Source organism: Barbus barbus, assembly GCF_936440315.1.
Source record: "Barbus barbus genome assembly, chromosome: 29".
Lineage (NCBI taxonomy): Eukaryota > Metazoa > Chordata > Actinopteri > Cypriniformes > Cyprinidae > Barbus > Barbus barbus.
Window position 1 is genome coordinate 620,889 of NC_136757.1, and position 20,768 is coordinate 641,656.

Here is a 20,768-nt window from a genome sequence, read left to right on the forward strand (position 1 = left end):
AGTTGGTGCAATTGACGGCCGTCACATCTGTCTTAAACCTCCAGCAACTACTGCACAGTGTTATCTGAACAGGAAGCTGTTTCACTCCATTCAGCTACAGGCCATCACTGACCACTGTGGGAAATTTATTGACATCTTTGTGGGATATCCTGGATCCGTGCATGATGCCAGGGTGCTGAGGAACAGCCCTGTCTACACTGGCGGCCTTTATCCACCTGCAGGCAAGTGCATCCATGGTGGCTACCCTTGCCTGAGTGCACCCATCTAAAAAAAATAATAATATTATATCAATGTTGGTGTATATTTTTTTGATAGCTTATCGTTATCTTGTTTTCATCCAACAGAAGTGATCATTAATTTTTCAATGTGTATAATCGTAGACAAATAAGATCTAAAATTTCTCTTCAGTTGTGTAAATCTGTTTATTTATAATGAGCATTTGTGTGTAATGCAAAGTGCTGACAAAAGCTTAGGCCAAGTCGATAACATTATAACACACATACAGATGTATTTTTTTAAGAGTTTCATCTGCCATGCTGTCTGTAAAATGTCCTCTGTCAAATATTAAACGCACATTTAGGAAATGTTTGTTGCAAAGAGTGCATTCACAATTTTTTATTTTTTTTTTACAAACGTTTATCAGATGTTTGTACACAGTTAAAGCAATCCTTTCAAGAAAACGATGTTTAACAAATCTTGAGAAATATGTGTGCTTAATGAAGCACGAATGGTACTTTAGCTATATGAAAATTAAATGAAATGTTTTACAACAACTTAATATGCAATAAATCAATATTTAATACAGTGTCTTAAAACCAACAGTTTCCTTGTCAGTTGTGAAACTGAAACACAAATAACAGCTTTGTTATACTTACACTTGAAAACAGCTGCGTCTCTGTCCTCTGCCATGTTCATAAATGATGATTCCTTCCCGTTGCCTCATGGGAAATGAAAGTGTCCATCGTATGCACACTTCAGAATCTGGGCGGGAGCAGTAGGCCATCCGGGGATTTCTCGCCTACTGTTTTATAAATACGGAGGTTTCGGACATACTACTCTTTTCACGCACTGTTTTCTCCTACTAATTAGTAGGCAAGCAGGCATATTCGGACGCAACATTAGTATACGCATGTCCGAATCTCGCGAGAATTAGCACATCACCCAGGTATTTCTCGCCTGCTATTTTATGAATACTGAGGATTCGGACATACTATTTGTTTGCCTACTGCTTTTCCCCTACTATATAGTAGAGAAGTATGTGGTTTCGGGAGCAGCCAGTTGACTTGACTCGTGACGATCAGCTGTGACGTGGTGTGACTCAGGATGATGAACGGAGACATGACATGACCCTGGCAGAACAGCTGTCAGATGGGTTGATTCATGACGATCAACGGTGACTTGGCTTGACTCACGAAGATCAACTGGGGCCTGGCTTGACTCGTGACTAGCAGCAATGACATGAAGGGGTGTTGTTGTCACCGCCGCCATCTTGTGAACGGGCTCCGGTGTCACCTCCATTTTGTGAGTGTGCTGCTATCCCATTAGTGAGTGCGGTATCGCGTTCCTCCACAACACCCACAGTGAACGCTGAACCAACAGTCAATAGAGCATAGTCCATAAAATCACTTGGAGACGAACGGGGACCTTCAATTGTTAATCGTGTTTTAAGCGGCTGGTTAATGCCCTCACAAAAAAAGTCTATGAGCACACAGTCAGGCAAATCAGAGTAGTAGGCGACATTTAGATACTCTTGTACATAATCCTCGAGCAATCGTAAGCCCTGTTCGAGGGTTAATGACAGTCTTGCAGTGTCCATACCTGGCCAATATCCACATGAGAAGCTGCTGGATCCTTGTGAGGCCGAGTATTCTGTTACGGGGCGAACAAGACATGAGACGTGCGGATCCATTTGCAAGCTTTATTCAAAGGCAAGGTCATCAAACAGACATGGGTCAAACATTGGCAAACAGGTATATAATGGCAAGACAAAGAGTACTCCTAGGGCAAGCATGGGTATTCAATCGGCGAACAATATCCAACAGGGGCAATAATCCAAACGAGGTGCAGACAAAGTCAGAACGGCAAGGCAAAGGGTTAATCCAGGAAACACGAGAAAACTAACAAGACAAAACTATAACAACTGAGAGGGCTATGTAGAGTAGCTAGCGCTAGGATATATGCTAAACAATACTCAGCAGAGAAGAAGAGGAAGTCCATGGTTTAAGTAAACTGTGTAATCAGTGCAATCAGCTGTGTGTCGTCAGTGCAATGGATTATGGGAATTGTAGTTTGAGGTGAAGTGCAACAGTAGTGTGGTGCAAGAGTCAATGTGGTGAGCGAGTGCCCTCTGGTGGTGAGTAAACAGAAGTTCATAGACCAGATTCGTGACACAAGCTTTTATTTATGCACTGCTGGTTTTAGCGCTGCCAAGTGAAAAGCATAAGTGAAGCGTGTCAGTGAATGAAATGTCAGGTTTACATTTTGCTGTGAAACTGGCATCGCATAGGCTAGATTTAAGATATTAATTTGAATTGAAATATTATACAATATTAAAGTTAGTCGATTAAAAACAGTGATTGTGCATTAACAGCTGTCAAGCATGTTGGTCAGCAAATGAGCGCTCTGAACTTATTTACCCAGTACTTTTTAAAAAAAATAATAATAATTTTTGGTGGTGCATGCACACCTGTACACCTTTGTTCTGTTTCGCCAACAAAATTAGTTAAAGACAAAGCCAAAGTAGAACCGCAGAGTGTCTCTTTGGAACAGTGGTGTTTCATACCTGAATGAATCAGAATGCTTAAACAATCACTCTCTTTGTTCCTTAATGAATTAGCTGGATTGAACAAATTGATTGAATTAATTTTCAATAAATCACTCATTAAGACACCTACTGACAGTTTTAGGGCTGGTCTATATGACAATGTGGCTGGACAGACACACCAAGGTTGAGGATCCAAACACAGTGTTAATTTAAGGGGTGTCTCTTGGTTCTGCTATTAGTCTACATTAGAGTTTAGAGTCTGCTAGTTTAGCTGTATAGTTTCATATAAGTTGTTTAGTTCTGTTGTTTTCTCCTGCATTTCCCTAGTCTTCTGCTTTTGAATTGAAATAAAAATGTTTCTACTTTACATGTGACTATACAGTATTTATACAGGATATGGCACAATGGGAAAAATATCCTAAAATATCTTTTAGAAAACTACAGGCCAGTATCCCTTCTTCCATTCATTGCAAAATTATTGAACGAGTTGTGTTCAACCAAGTCTCGGCTTTTCACACACAGAACAACCTCCTGGGGTGCATTTACCATACAACAGTGTAGCTCGCTGCTTAACTTGCATAGTATGAAGCATTATTAAAGAAATCATCTAGCTCATCTAGGGGATGTTAATCCCGTGGCAGAAACAGAGAAACAAATAGAGACATAGCTGCTGTTCCATCTAATCAAAAATGATTTGTTCAACCCAAGCTAAAGAATAATAATAATGCACATTTGATCAGATAAAACTGCAGTACAAGATTATAAGATGCATTATGTGAATGCTTGGCTAAAGAGATGTGTCTTTAATCTAGATTTAAACAGAGAGAGTGTATCTGAACCCCGAACGTTATCAGGAAGGCTATTCCAGAGTTTGGGAGCCAAATGTGAAAAACCTCTACCTCCTTTAGTGGACTTTGCTATCCTAGGTACTACCAAAAGTTCAGAGTTTTGCGACCTTAGAGAGCGGGTTGGATTGTAGCGTGGTAGAAGACAAGTTAGGTACGTAGGAGCTAAACCATTTAGGGCCTTATAGGCCAGTAATAATATTTTGTAAATGATACGGAACTGAATAGGTAGCCAGTGCAGAGACTGTAAAATTGGGGTAATATGATCATATTTTCTTGATCTGGTAAGAACTCTAGCCGCTGCATTTTGGACTATCTGTAGCTTGTTTATTGAAGATGCAGGACAAGCAGCTAGCAGTGCATTACAATAGTCCAGTCTAGAGGTCATGAATGCATGAACTAGCTTTTCTGCATCAGAAACAGGTAGCATGTTTCGAAGCTTGGCAATGTTTCTAAGATGGAAGAATGCTGTTTTTGTAACATGGGAAATATGATTTTCAAAGGACAAGTTGCTGTCTAATATAACACCCAGATTTTTGACTTTAGAGGACGTGACGGCGCATCCGTCTAGTTGCAAATTGTAATCCAAGAGATTCTGTGTACTGTTTTTTGGTCCAATAAGTAATATCTCTGTCTTATCTGAATTTAACCTGTTAACCTTCGCCCCTCATTTTGGGCCTCACAGGTGAAAATAATCTAGCTAAATTAAAACGGTAACAGTTCCTGACAAAGTGTGCTACACAAACAAATTAGGTATCTTTGGAAAGAAGAGACACTATGCTTTACTATCCATCATCCAGAGTTGATAATGCTCAAAAAGATAAAAAGTTATAGACACTGACGTGCCTTGAAAAACAATTTTGTAGTTCATATACAAATACATGAAATTAGTCCTGGAGCAATCCAGAAAAGTAATGAATTGAAAGCCACATGTCTCATGAGTTTATATTTCAAATTTGAAGAAGATACCATGAAAAATGAGATTCCTGCAATATTGTTTCTGAAACTATTTATAGTCCCCCCCACCCCCCTGTTTGAGGAAAAATAACCACCAAATGGATTGCAGAATTATACAAGCTATTTTAGTCATTATACATGTTCCTGCATAGTTTTTCAATTATAAAATAATAGACAGATTTTTAGACATCATATAAGTGATTTATTTGAGCACTACAAAATACAAAAATAATTATTTGAGTAATAAAAAAAAAAAAAAAAAAAAGAAAAAAAAAAAGCTTTGTATATAGTATGTATACTGAAGTATTCTGATTGCCAGACATGAAGTGATATTGGCAGACATGGTCATACAGTCAGTAAACACACGCTGATGTGCTTCCATTCAGATGATAATCATACAGATGGGCCATATAATCAATAATAGCTGATCAATGAATCACAATGATAGCCGTCATAGAGTCGGTAATAAACACGCTGATGTCCGTCCATACAGATTATAATCATGCAGATACGGCCACATTCCCCACACAACACACACACACACATATAAAAAATGTAGAAGAAAAAAAAATGAAAGTTTTTTATGGAAAAGCAGATCGCTAAGTTACGCCCCGCTCAGATGACAGCTGCGTCACAGCGTGCGTCACTCAGGAGAGAGCGCCAAATTCAAATAAACTATATTCCGCTTTTCTGAGACTTTTTTTTCCGTGGACGGTCTCATTCTGTTTGTAAAACTGTATGCTACAATACCATGTTGAGAGAATGGGTATAACTGTTGTACCATGGCGCAGTACGTTTTTCGCTAACCGTTTTCAATTTGAGGGGGGCAACAGCTTCTAATGTATTAGAGAAGATAGTGCCCATGTTGCTAGTCATTTTGTCTAGTTCATGTGTATTTATGGGTACACAGAGCAGTTGAGATGAATCAGGCAGGTTATTTGTGAATCTGTCTTTGGTGGCTGGAACAATAGTTCTGCCCGGACGATAACGGGGAGCCATATAATTAATATCAGTAATACGCAGCATGCACGATACAAGAAAATGATCAGTAACAGCATCACTTTGAGGTATGATATCTATATCGGTAAGATCAAGCCCATGCGATATAATTAAATCTAGCGTATGATTAAAACGATGAGTGGGCCCGGTGACGTTTCACTTGACTCCAAAAGAGTTTATTAGGTCAGTAAACGCAAGTCCTAACGCATCATTTGTATTATCAACGTGAATGTTAAAATCTCAGACAATCAGCACTTTATCAACATTAACCAATAGATCTGAGAGGAAATCTGCAAATTCTTTTAGGAAATCTGTATATGGCCCTGGCGGTCTATACACAGTAGCCAGAGCAAGAGATAGGCAAGGCAAGGCAAGTTTATTTATATAGCACATTTCATACACAGTGGTAATTCAAAGTGCTTTACATAAAAGAAAGTGAAATAGACATTAAAATCAATAAATACATGGAAATAAGAATAATAAAAACAAGGAATTTTAAAATGATATAGAAAATGATTTAAAATAAATTTAAAGAAAATGATTATACATAAAATGTATTGCAGTCAGTTCGGACATACAGCACAGTGCTCATTCAAATGCACAGTTAAACAGGTGAGTTTTGAGTCTTGATTTAAATGTTGCTAATGTTTTAGCACATCTGATCTCTTCTGGAAGCTGGTTCCAGCTGCGGGCCGCATAATAGCTAAAAGCAGACTCCCCTTGTTTTGTGTGAACCCTTGGTATTTCTAACTGACTCGATCCTAATGATCTGAGTGGCCTGTTAGGTTTATATTCAGTGAGCATATCAGCAATATATTTAGGTCCTAGGCCATTGAGTGACTTATAAACGAGTAAAAGTACTTTAAAATCAATCCTAAATGTAACTGGAAGCCAGTGTAAGGACCTGAGGACTGGTGTGATATGCTCAGATTTTCTGGTTCTAGTCAGAATCCTGGCAGCAGCGTTCTGGATGAGCTGCAGTTGTCTAATGGTCTTCTTGGGAAGGCCGGTGAGGAGACCATTACAGTAATCCACCCTGCTGGTGATAAAGGCATGAACAAGTTTCTCCAAGTCTTGATTGGAGACAAAACATCTAATTCTTGCAATATTTTTGAGATGATAGTATGCTGATTTAGTTATTGCTTTGACATGACTACTGAAACTAAGGTCTGTCTCCAGAATCACCCCAAGATTTCTGACTTGATTTTTAGTTGTTTGACCCCTAGAGTCAAGGTATGCATTCACCTTGAGAACTTCATCTTTGTTTCCAAATGCAATGACTTCAGTTTTCTCCTTGTTTAACTGAAGAAAGTTCTGGCACATCCAACTGTTAATTTCATCAATGCATTGGCAGAGGGAGTCAATGGGGCTGTAGTCATTTGGAGATAAGGCTAGGTAAATCTGAGTATCATCAGCATAGCTGTGATAGGCAATTTGGTTCTTCCTCATTATCTGACTTAGTGGGAGCATATACAGGTTAAACAAGAGCGGTGCAAGAATTGAGCCTTGTGGGACTCCACATGTCATGGCCGTCCACTTAGACTTATGCTCTCCTATACTCACATAATAACCTCTCCCTTCTAAGTATGACCTGAACCATTTGAGTGCCATCCCAGAAAGCCCGACCCAGTTTTCCAGTCTCTCTAAAAGTATGTTATGATCAACAGTGTCAAACGCAGCACTAAGATCTAGTAGTACCAGCACTGATATTTTGCCAGAATCAGAATTGACGCGAATATCATTTATTATCTTAATGAGTGCTGTCTCTGTGCTGTGATGTGCTCGGAAACCAGACTGAAAATTGTCCAGGTATCCATTTGACTTTAAGTAGTTGTTCAGCTGATTAAAAACTACCTTTTCAATAATCTTACCTATGAAAGGAAGATTTGATATGGGTCTATAGTTGCTCAACATGGTGTTATCAAGATTGCGCTTTTTCAGAAGGGGCTTAACAACTGCAGTTTTGAGGGAGTTTGGAAAAGTCCCAGAAAGAAGTGAGGCATTCACCACTTCTAAGAGATCAGCCTCTAAGCAGTTAAGCACATTTTTGAAAAAGGATGTGGGAAGTGTGTCAAGATAGCAGGTTGAAGATTTAAGGTGCTGTACTATTTCTTCCAAAATTTTGTTATCAATTTCTTTAAAAACACACATAGTCACTTCTTTTTGAAATTGCGGTCGAATCTGTGTGACCTCTGCATAACTTGAGGATGTGCCAATCGCCTTTCTGATATTATTGATCTTCTCAGAAAAGAAGGAAGCAAACTCATTGCATTTGCTGTCGGAGAGCATTTCACTGGGAATCTGACTTGGGGGGTTTGTCAGTCTCTCAACAGTCACAAAAAGAGTGCGAGTGTTGTTTAAGTTACTGTTTATAAGGTTTGAAAAGAAAGTCTGTCTAGCTGTGGCTAGTTCCACATTGAAAGCATGAAGGCTGTCTTTATAGATGCTATAGTGAATTTCGAGTTTCGTCTTCCGCCACATCCGCTCAGCTTTTCTGCATTGTCTTTTCATGCTCTGAACTGCTGTTGATTTTCTCCAAATTGATTTCTGTTTCCCCGTCTTCTTGCTGACCTTTATCGGGGCAATATCATCAATAACATTCTTAATTTTTGAGTTAAATGACTCCAGGAGAAGATCAACAGAGTCTGCAGAAATGGTTGGTGTTAATGATATTGCCTCCATAAATAGCGCACTAGTGTTCTCGTTAATGCATCTCTTTCTGATAGAGACAGATCTAGATTCAGTGGTGACCGAGATCAATATATCAAAGAAAATACAGAAGTGATCAGATAGTGCTACATCCTTGATTACAATGGATGAGATGTTTAGACCTCTACTGATGAGTAGATCTAGGGTGTGTCCACGATTGTGTGTGGGTCCGTGCACATGCTGACTCAGGTCAAAAGTGTTTAAAACAGTTATAATTTCTTTTGTAGTTTTGATTTCTGCATTATCTATGTGAATATTAAAATCCCCTGCAATAGCAAAACAGTCAAACTCTGAGGAAATCATTGATAACAGTTCAGTGAAATCATCAACAAAGGCTGGAGAATATTTTGGAGGCCTGTAAATAATGATAAACAGGGTGCGTGGAGCACCTTTCAGCACAATACCTAGGTATTCAAAAGATGAATACTGACCAAATGACATTTGCTTGCACTGATAAACATCTTTAAACAGAGCAGCTACACCTCCACCTCTCCTAACAGTCCTGCAGACACTTATAAAATTAAAGTTAGGAGGGGCTGTTTCATGAAGGACTGTTGCACTGCAGCTGTCTTCTAACCATGTTTCATTTAAAAACATAAAATCCAGGTTGTTTGTGGTTATTAAATCGTTGATCAGAAATGATTTATTTTTAAGTGAGCGAATGTTTAAAAATGCTAACTTGATGGAATTACATTTTGTCTCTACAGCAATCTTAGATTGATGCATTATAGGCCGCAGGTTAGATGGGTTAGCCGTACGGCTTGAGAAGGTCTTAGACTTTCTATTGCTTAATAAAACAGAGATAGAGGAGGCTACAGGCACACTGGGTTCCCGCTTGTTCTGTAAACATTTGTGAATGTTGCTGCTAATATAGCGGGGACCCGACACACATCACTGAGAGCTGTTATCAGTTGTTTTTGGTTCACCTACACCAGATGGAGAGGGGTTTGGGCCCTGACGTTGTGGCAGCGGCCGGAGAGCTCTCGCAGGAGGAGGAGGGTGAGCTGGGCCTGCAGTCTTTGGTGGTTGTGGGGCCCGCCGTTTTTTAGTTGATATCTGGGGGCTTGAAGCGAAAGAGTGGGAGAGTTTGGTCCCAGCATACACCAGTTCCTCCATTTTCTGTGAGAAGCTTAGAAGTGGAGATTCTGGGGAGAGTGATAGTGTATCTGGTGAGCAGGGCTCTGGCTCTGGTGTTTCCGCTGGCTGTGAGATGTCGTTCTGGCTTCCCTGGCTGTTTTCCAGAAGGTCGTCCTTGGGTGCTGAGTCTTGGAGCTGTTGTAGTACGTCACAGTCTGCATGTGATGAGCTCTGTGGGCAGGGCTCAGCTGGGATGTCCATGAGCAGTGCTTGTTGTGGCTGCGTGGTGTTATCATGTTGACTCAGAAGCTGACATGAAGTCCTGTGGTCACTCATATACTGTCCAGGTGTGTGTGTGCCATTCAGGCCGAGTAGATTGGCACACACCGCTGAAGGATGACGGAGGGAGAAATAGATATTGTCCTTAAGCACTCTTGCACCGAGTCTGTTTGGGTGGAGGCCATCTAGTTTAAACAGTTGTCTGTGGCCCCAGAAAAGGTTGAAGTTGTCGATGAAGTTGACTCCTTTTATACTGCAGGTTCTTTGTAGCCATGTATTCAGCCCAAGCAACCGTGAGAACATGTTAGTTCCCCTTGCTGGGAGTGGTCCACTGATGAACGACTGAACTTCAAGATTTTGAAGCGTTTCAAAGAGTTCACTGAAATCCTTCTTAAGGAGTTCTGACTGCTCCTTCCGAATATAATAGATAGGAGAGATTTCTTTTGCATATCTAACAGTGTAACATTAAGCAGAAGTACTTCGAATGAGTTAAACCTCCTGTATCCTGTTTTCTGAGTAACATTGAGAATATGTCAAATCTGGATCCTTATCAATCTGCTGGGCTTGACAATCTGGATCCTTTCTTTTTAAAATTATCAGCTGAAATAATTGCATCCCCTATTACCAGCTTATTCAACCTCTCTTTCGTTTCATGTGAGATCCCTAGAGACTGGAAAGCTGCTGCAGTCATCCCCCTTTTTAAAGGGGGAGACTCTCTAGATCCAAATTGTTATAGACCTATATCTATCTTGCCATGTCTTGCTAAAATTTTCGAAAGCCAAGTTAACAAACAGATTACTGAATATTTTGAATCCCATCGTATTTTTTCTGCTATGCAATCTGGTTTTCGTGCTGGTCATGGATGTACTTTAGCTACGCTCAAGGTACTTAATGACATTATAACCTCTATTGATAGAAGACATTACTGTGCAGCCATTTTTATTGATCTTGCCAAGGCGTTTGACTCTGTCAATCATAGTATTCTTATTGGCAGACTCAATAGCCTTGGTTTTTCAAGTGACTGCATTGCTTGGTTTTCCAACTATTTCTTAGATAGAGTTCAGTGTGTTAAATCGGAGGGTCTGCTGTCCAGTCCTCTGGTAGTCTCTATGGGGGTGCCCCAGGGTTCAATTTTAGGGCCAACCCTATTCTCTATATAAATTAATGATGTTGATTCGTTGATACATTTGTATGCAGACGACACCATTCTATATACATCGGGCCCTTCTTTGGATTCGGTGTTAATTAATCTTCAAACTAGATTCAATGCCATACAATATGCTTTCCGTGATCTTCAATTGCTTTTAAATCGAACATTGCCCATAGTGGCAAACCAGGCTACCATCACTACTCTTGATGGGGCTGATTTAGAGTATGTGGACTCTTATAAATATTTAGGTGTCTGGTTAGATTGTAAACTTAATTTTCAGATTCATATTAACTATCTCCAATCCAAAATTAAATCTAGAATTGGCTTTCTATTTCGTCATAAAGCATCATTCACTTATGCTGCTAAATACGCACTTGTAAAACTTACTATTTTACCAATCCTTGATTTTGGCGATGTTATTTATAAAATGGCTTCCAAAACTCTGCTTGGTAAACTGGATGTAATTTATCATAGTGCAATTCGTTTTGTCACCAAATCTCCTTACACTGCTCATCATTGCGATCTTTATTCTCTTATTGGTTGGCCTTCATTATATACTCGTCGGCGAATTCATTGGCTTCAAGTTATTTATAAGTCTTTATTAGGCATATCTCCGCTTTATCTCAGCTCCCTGGTAACTATAGCAACATCTATTCGTAGTACGCGCTCTTCCAGGTATATTTTACTGGTTGTTCCTAAAGTTTATACCTCTTTTGGTCGCCGTTCCTTCCAGTTTTCTGCTGCCTATATGACTGGAATGAATTGCAAAAATCCCTGAAATTAGAGGTTCCTATTTCCTTCACTGACTTTAAGCATCAGTTGTCTACTGATCACTGTATCTGTTTATAGGTTTATTTTTTTTATTTGTTTTATTTTTTTTTATGTATATATGGATCGGTATATTGATTGTATGTTTATTTATTTATTTTTTTATTTCTATGTGTAACTCTATGTTGTTGTTTTTGTCGCACTGTTTAGCTTTGTCTTGGCCAGGTCGCAGTTGTAAATGAGAACTTGTTCTCAACTGATTTTATCTGGTTAAACAAAGGTTAAATAAAATAAAAAAATAAAAATATCACTATATATTGTTGCAACACCGCCGCCACGACCAGTCTGACGGGGCTCCTGTTTATAACAGTAGCTTGGTGGAGTAGACTCATTTAGACCAAAATATTCATTTGGTTTCAGCCAGGTTTCAGTCAGGCAGAGTACATCAAAATTATTATCTGTGATCATTTCATTTACAATAACTGCTTTGGGTGCGAGTGATCTAATGTTTAGGAGCCCAAGCTTTAAAAATTGTTTTTGTTCATTTATTTTGCGTTTTTCTGGTTTAATCACGATCAGATTTTTTCTAGATCCTGCATTAAATTTATATTTTGACCTCGCTATTCGGGGAACAGACACAGTCTGTATAGATTGGACAACGCAAGTACTTCTATCTTTTAAGTGGGTAGAACAAAAGTCATCATAGCAGTTATTTGAGAATTGGCTTACTAGTCAGATGGAGCGTAGCGTCCTGGAGATGTTGTCCGACAGGAGTTCCGCTCCGACTCTGCTGGGGTGCAGGCCATCAGCACGGAAAAGCCTAGGACGCTCCCAGAAAAGATTCCAATTATTAACAAAGAACAGTTTCTGTTCTTTACACCATGACAATAACCATTCGTTTAAAGCAAACAGTCTACTGAACCTTTTGTTTCCTTGTCGATACGTGGGAAGCGGTCCTGACATGATGATCATCATCGCGGGCGATGTGCTGCGTACCGTCTCGATCAGACTCCTGAAGTCCCTCTTCAGTGTCTCCGTCTGCCGCAGCTTGGTGTCGTTAACCCCCGCATGCAGCACGACAGCACCGATGCTCTCATCGCCCTTCAGGATCGCGGGTATCTGCGCAGAAACATCGAGAACACGAGCACCGGGGAAACAGTGAGGGTGCACTTTACCCTCAGCTGACGTGCCGACTGATGGAGTCTCCGACGATCACAGCGTCGCGTTCCGTCTCACGGAGGGGAGGGAAGAGGTTCCGGGTGGAGATCTCGAAGACCGGAGGCGGCGGTGGGGGACAGGTCGTCGCCCGGGGCTTGGCTCGCGTCTTCCGCTGCTGGTGCACCCAGGGTCCGTGGCGTCCCGGCGCCGGAGTGAAGGACATCTGGGAAGATCGCGTCCTGGGTGCACAGGGTCTGTGCAGAGAAACACATGGAGTAGAGGTGGTGGGAGTGTTAGCAGCGTGCTGTATACTTACCCCGGACTTGTGAGCATCAGCCCGGGATGTTTCCAGCGCGGCTCTCCACTCTCTCAGCTGGGCCTGCTTCTCCACCAGGTCGCGGATCTGCTTCTCCACGGCCTCCAGCTCCAGCTGCAGCGAATGCAGCTCGAATATGTCCTCATCTGCACTCAAAGGTAGACACAAATCTGCCATTTAAGCAAGTAACAGTGAAACAATGGTAATGTGTGTGAATAGAGTATTAGCAATGTAAGCGTGATTAGCGGCAGCCGCACTGGCGATGCTAACGGGCTATAAGCTAATAGCAGACTCGAGAAATCTAAATAAAACTAGTGATAACAAGGCGCTCTGATTGGTTTTGTTCTAGCATGCTATAGGGGATATATTCACACGTTATAGAAACGAAAATGATAGTGTATAAAATAGTTTTTTTTTAAGATAGAAAATAGACGATAAAGAATCAACTTGACGGAGCTCAAACTCAAAACACGCAGTCACAAATCAGCGCATGCCTGATACCTGTGTATAATGACACAGGTATCAGAATCAGAATCAGAATGAGCTTTATTGGCCAAGTATATTTACACATACGAGGAATGTGTTTTAGTGACAGAAGCTCCACAGTGCAACAGAAAGACAGCAACAGGACAGGACACAGATAATAAAATAATAATATCCAAATATCCAAATAGGTAATGTACGAAGCAGCAAAAACACAATATATAATATAGAATATAGACAACTATGACAGGTATTACAAGGAGAAGGTGACTTATGAGGACATTATCCCATGTCCCCAATTTTCAAAATGCTTATAAATCATACAGAGTGAGTTTTTTGGGGGGCAAGCAGAAATGCACAGTCTCCTGTGAGGGGTAAGTTTAGATGTAGGGCAATAGTATAAGTTTAGGTGTAGGGCAATGGTATAAAAACCATTACGCCGATGGGATGTCCCCACTTTTCACAAAAACAAACGTGTGTGTGAGAGAGAGAGAGTGAGTGAGTGAGTGAGTGCTTTCTGCCTTCCTTGCATTTGATCTAGAGTTAATTCAACCTTGCTGGTGACTGGTGGGGAAATGCACTACGACTACAGCATGAAGGCATACTCAAGACCTCTGGGGGGAGCTCTCTGTGCATTTAGGTGTTTCCTTTAATGTGTGTTTAGTTTGCAAAGTGGTGCTGTGCATCTGATCACCTTGAGGATTACTGATTGCAGTACACATGTAGTGTAGTGTCAACCATTGTAATAGAACATGCTATTGTCTCTGCTTGAAATTACACTTGTTCTTGTTATTTTGACTTGATTTCCCCCCTTATTTTCCTTTTAATCTCTCCCTTATTCGTATGTCTGTTTCTTGTCTTCGGTTGACTGTGTACACTGATGTTTGGTTTGGTGTTCTTCCAAACCGCAGTTTTTAGTCCTTGTTTTGTTTTTATGTTTTAATGCGATGTCATTTACTTATGTATGCTGGGCTTTTGTGGTAATTCTCATCATGTATGGAGGGCCTATTGAGGGCTTCCTTGAGCATAACTTTATTATACACTTCATGCCAGTGTCAGGGTTGTACGTAGTCAGCACCGACAACAAAGAAGTCATCAATAATCAAGAAAAACAAATACAAGACTAAAGAAGAAAGTTTAAACACACCATGTAATGACAAGAACTGACAAACACAACTGAAAACACTGGGCCATATATTAAAAAAGACAAACAACTTAATGATAAACAGGTGTAACTAATTAGGAATCATGGAAACACATAAAGGGAGAACAGGACTAGACTCAAAAGCCCTATTCGGACGGTAATTGTTTCTCAGGGGGACGTAAGAGATTTTCACCATATTCAGGGGGTAGTTGGTGATTTAACTGCCGTCCGAATCTAGGATGTCACCACCCCTGCAAAAATCCCCGGCCGAATTACCTACTGTTTTTTGACAAACACCAAGGTCGTGTGGTAATTTAATTGCCGTCCGAATCCACATCTCTGAGTTTACAAGAAGAAATCTATTCAAAATTCAGCGTTTAAACCCTTTTTGAGCACTCCCGAACACCGTAACGTTGTAATTTGCATACATATTTATTTCTGAAATGCTGGAAAGTATTTAAAAGAACAATACTTCATGCTCCACCACAGCGAATGGGAGCAGAAAGAGAAGAAAAGCATTAAAACATTCGAAATGGGTCTTTATTATGGCAGCAGCAGGTATGCAATACAATTTTAAAATGTGTATTATAAACGGATATATATTGCGTATAATTATATAAAACTATAGGGCATCTATTTTCCTATTTTTAAACAGCAGATATAAATAATCAAATAATAAATATGATTATATATTATAAAATATGCTTGGAATAATAAGAATAGCTACATTTTACATAAGTATTTTTAAATACATTTTACACAATAAGAATAAATTTGTAAATAAAATTTATTTTATTTACAGCAGACAATTATGTGATTGGTTCGATGAGCAGCGTGCCCGGGTGCGCAGGATCACAGAACTCACTCCACTGTGAATAAATCTCCATCTGAATCCATGAGTTTTATCTCTGAGGTGATATGCAAATTTATTTTTACAGACGTCCATATGAGAAACAATTACCATCCGAATCGGGCTAAAGACTGGGAAACAACTGAAGGAGATGAAGACCCAGGTGAAGCCAAGAGGACAACGGCCCAGAGTAATACCAATAAAAATGTGAAAATGGTGTTATGTCAGATTGTGCTTGTCTATAACTGTGAGTAAATTGAGCTCAGAACACATTTTATGAGTAATCAATGTAAAATTCAGATACTATCTTGTGTGAATATTCATGAGATCGTGCCATAAAGCTTACAGACAGCAGCTGTTAAACTGGAAAATTGGCTAATACTTGGAGTTTCTGTTTATCAGTGGGCTAAAACTCAATTAATGAGTTAAGCATACAATTATAAACTATATTTAAACTATAATAAGGACTCTTTAAGTGCAAATAATCCTTGCACCAAGGAGCAGAGTGTGGAAAGGAAAACATTGAATTTACAGTACAAAGTGGAGAAAGTAAGCTGACCTATGAACCTTAGTATGTTGTGATCTTCCACCAAATGTTTCCTGTAGCTGCTTATAATATGCTTATAATTCTTTTGACCAGTTTTAGACCATCGCTTCCCACAAATCTGTTAAATTTGATCAAAATGTTGTGGTTGGGTTTAAGTCATGCCACAGCATCTCAATTAGGTCCAGGACTCAAAAGAGAAAAAAAGGCACACACAATAGACTTCTTTTCAGCCATTATTTAGATTAATTATTTGTGTGATTTGGGTCAAAATTTTGCATTCAATTTAGGGCTGGGCGATATACTAAAACGTTGTTCAGTGTAACCCTGTCATGTTTTCAATCAAGTTTGGTCATGTCAAAATCTACTTCAGTTTATGTCACTTTTTTCTGTTTTATGTCACGTTTTGGTTTGTTCTGTTTATGTTTATTAATAAACTGCGCTTGGGTTCAGCTCTCCTCAAGTGGACATTCGTTACACTGTGGCTCCTGAAGATACACTGAAGTCTGTGCAAGAAAATGAATATTATTTACAACATTATTACTTTTAAAACGGTTCTCAGTGCGTTCACAACTGTCCTGTCGCATAATGACACGTGCAAGCGCAAACTCATATGTGAGCTGACGGTTTTGTTAACAACAGAGAGTGAGGACTCGAGTGCAGACCTTCACCAGCAGTACCAACGTCTAAAGCTCACAACGTAAAAGTTACACTGGCTGATGATTTTGATGTGAAAGAGGATGGCATGGAATGCCCTACTTGTTCAAACCAGATGTTAATTAACTTCTTTCTTGTTATTATTCTGGAATAAATGTAGAAATACCTACAAAAAAAAAAAGACTGACTTATAAATTTATACTTGGTTTTAAATACCAGGCAGAACCTTGTTAATGTAAAAATACAAGACAGAATTTTATTGGTGTTTTTATTTATTTTGTCAGTTTAAGTAATGTCTATTTACTTATCTGGGAGAATCTGAACATTAAATAATAAGTGAATAAAGTTACATTGGTAAATTGGTAAAAAAAAATACAGGACTATGCCTTCTCATTTCAGAACACCATCTCCTTCACAGTGTACCGTTGCTTCTTTGCTAACCTTGGAGGCTTGCCTTAAAGCAGCTTTGTTCAATTCCCTGTGACTCTTGGAATTAGCCTCGGTTGAGAATGTCTTTCTGTGTTCACTGAGTATGCGGTACTCTGACATCGCTCTTTACAGAACAACTGTCACTCTGCACTGGGAGCAAGGATCCAGGAGACAAATAAACCTTCTTTATTTGTAGCTAATACACATAAGAACAATACAGGACATGGGAGACAGGGAGACACAGGGCTTAAGGACACTGGGAAATCAACGAGGAACAACAGAAACAGGTGAGGAGTAATTAAACACAGGGCTGGGGACTAATGAACTAATAACGATAGGGAACGAGGACAGGAACAGGAAGACCAAATATGGGCACGAGAGGAGGGGAAACACGAGACACTGGCCGTTTCTCAACACCAAGTTCGCAGAGTCTGGACTTCCGTCCTTTCGAGTTTGGACTTGCCAAGTTCGACTCAGAAGAACGAACTCTCGAGGACGGGAGGACGAACTGAATTCTGGGTTATGGCCCGTATCAAGTCGGCACAAGTCACCTCTCGATGCATCCTCGGTAAAAGGGGCGGATCAAGAACACATCTGTTCTTGATTTGAACTGGACTTGGCTAGATGTGAACTTTGAATTGGAACAGTACTTGGGCAGCGACTGATGACGTTTCACAAGTCCACAAGAACACAAGTACAGACAAGTACGCATATTGAGAAACGGCCACAGTCTGACAACAACACACATCCTCTTCTTCAAACTAAAAGCAAACAAAACCATTGTCATTGGAGAATGTTTTCTGCTCAGCAGGCTTTACAGTGTGGTTATACATATAGTCAGAGTTTACTGTTTTTCCTCTCTTTCTCTCTCATCTTTAATCCATTATAGCTTCAACCAGGGTAAAATTAAAGTCAGAGCTTAGTAGTACATAAGCCTGTTTCCACCACAGAATAAAAGAAAGTTATTACATCTTTTTATTTCACAAGTCTGACTTTATTTCTTGTAATTTTGAGTTTGTACCTCTCAAGTTTGAGTTAATACCTATCTTGCAATTCAGACTTTTTACTCTGTATTCTGAGATTGCATCTTGCTGTTCTATTGTTTTTTTCTCAGATCTCTGAGTTTTTATCTCTTTTAAAGTAAGGTGACCGTGAGAGCGATTCAAAAGCATCTGCTCTGCACCGTCTGCTCTGCTCTATAGCTCTCACGGTACTTAAAGGTACATCTAAAAAAAATTGAATATAATGAAAAAGTTAATTTTTTCTTGTAACTTATTTCAAAAAGTGAAACTTTCATTACATGTAATTTTGATGATTAGAGCTTACGGCTCATGAAGTCCAGTCAACGCAGCCATCTACAAGGAAATTTTAGAGTACTTCATGCTTCCTTCTGCTGACAAAATTTATGGAGATGCTGATTTCATTTTCCAGCAGGACTTGGCACCTGCCCACACTGCCAAAGGTACCAAAAGCTGGTTCAATGACCATGGTGTTACTGCGCTTGATTGGCCAGCAAACTCGCCTGACCTGAACCCCATAGAGAATATATGGGGTATTGTCAAGAGGAAGATGAGAGACACCAGACCCAACAATGCAGATGACCTGAAAGCCAATATCAAAGCAACCTGGGCTTCCATTACACCTGAGCAGTGCCACAAACTGATCACCTCCATGCCACGCTGCATTGCTGCAGTAATTCATGCAAAAAATATTGACCTTTTTCACGATATTCTAATTTTTTTTAGATGTACCTGTAGATGTCATTTTCACGGTTCATGAATTCACTGGTTTCTTCATGTCTCGTGTATTGTTGTTCTCTGTGTGTGTGTGTGTATGTGTGAGTGGGCGTCACCGCTCAGTGCTCATCAGCGCGCCAGCTGATCTCATTCCCCGCACCAGCGGCTGCCAATCCACTCACCTATAAAGTCTCACCGCACTCTCCTCTCATTGTCAGATCGTTGGTTGATGTCCTCAGTGTGTCTTCGCGTGTCGTCTGCTGCCTGGTTCCTGGTCTTTGTTCCGTCTTCGTGGTTCGTCTCACCTGGATGTGCACCTCTTCTGGATTCACCAACATCACTCACCACCTGCACGCTGTCTGTCGAGTCCCTGCGCCACCTGCCCACCCGAGAGACTTTGATTCAGTGTGTTTGTCCTCTGACCTTAATAAATCCGTTTTTGCTTGCATCCTTGCTTCCTCCTGATTATTGCGTGACAGTCATACAATGATCGATCTGCGCAGTGCAAACAACCAACACCTGGTTATTTTAGGCCATTTAGAAATCCTGTGCAGAACGTGTCCCCGGGAAGAGGCACGTCTGGTCACCTTATTTTAAAGCTGAAGTACATAAGCCATCAGTGTTCAAAACTATCACCCTGTCCCAATTCTGGTATAGTTATAATTTGCTGTTGGGTCCGATTTGCTGTTGAGCTGTCGGACCCGGTTTTGTGAGAAATATCAGTTTGACATCCTTCGTGTTTGCATGGTTACATCATGTCTATAAAAACAGAAAGAAGCCCCAGCTACTAAGTGCGGTGCAAGTGTGGTAGGGTTGCCACCTTCAGCGAGGCAAAATAAGGGACACCCATTCACGACGAGCCCAAAAAAAAAAAACACGCTCAAGTATGTAAACTTCCAACAGAACAAATTAATATTGTTATTTTAAATTTTATTATTTCTAATTATTAATTATTGTTAGTCTTCTTTTTTTTGACAGTTCTGCAGCTGTTACGTGGATGGGACAATTTTTTATTATTTTTTTATTATTAGGGCTACATTTATTTGTCCCATTTTTATCTAAATAATTTAGTTCTTTTTTTTACTTTTTAAAATGCCAAATTGTATATGACATGTTTGATTGTTTACTAAGTATAAATGTATGATTAATATAAATGATAAATTAAAAGGGTCTAACATGAATCATAATCTATTAATTCATGTCTAATCATGTCTAGAAATATAATAATTATGTCTACCAAGCTCTGATAATGTGTTGAATATTATATTAACAGACTATCCAAATTTTAATAAAACTATAGGCCTGTACCTTTAGAAGCTCAGATGTGTCTGTCACTTTAAAGGTATGGTTCACACAAAAATGAAAAATTCTGTCATAATTTATCCTGTTTGTTCTAAACCTGCAAAAAGTTCTTTCTTCTGTTCAACACAAAAGAAGATACTTATGTGGGTAACTAAACAGCTGCTGGTCCTCAGTCCTCAGTAAAAATACTGTCAGAACCACTGGGGACCAGAAACTGTTTGGTTTCCCACATTCTTCAAAGTATCTTCTTTTGTGTTGACCAGAAGAAAGAGCTTTATACAGGTTTGGAACATCTTGTGGGTTTGTAAACGATTTTCATTTTTGGGTGAACTATCCCTTTAAGTCAGACAGTCCACCGTGAGCAACTGAAACGCTGTGCGTTCATCATTAGTTACTGGACAGATCCGCTGGTAACTTTCCCATTCATCCTTCATCTGGAGAGCCTGGTGTTCAGAGGGCAGGTGTGAGCTCTAGATGTTTTAAACCGTGCAGGTTTACCGTGATCTGGAAACAAAGATGCCAAAATACAATCAAGCGCAAATGAGCTTCTCTAATACTTCTTATGAAATTGATTGCATTATAATTGATATTAGTATTATAA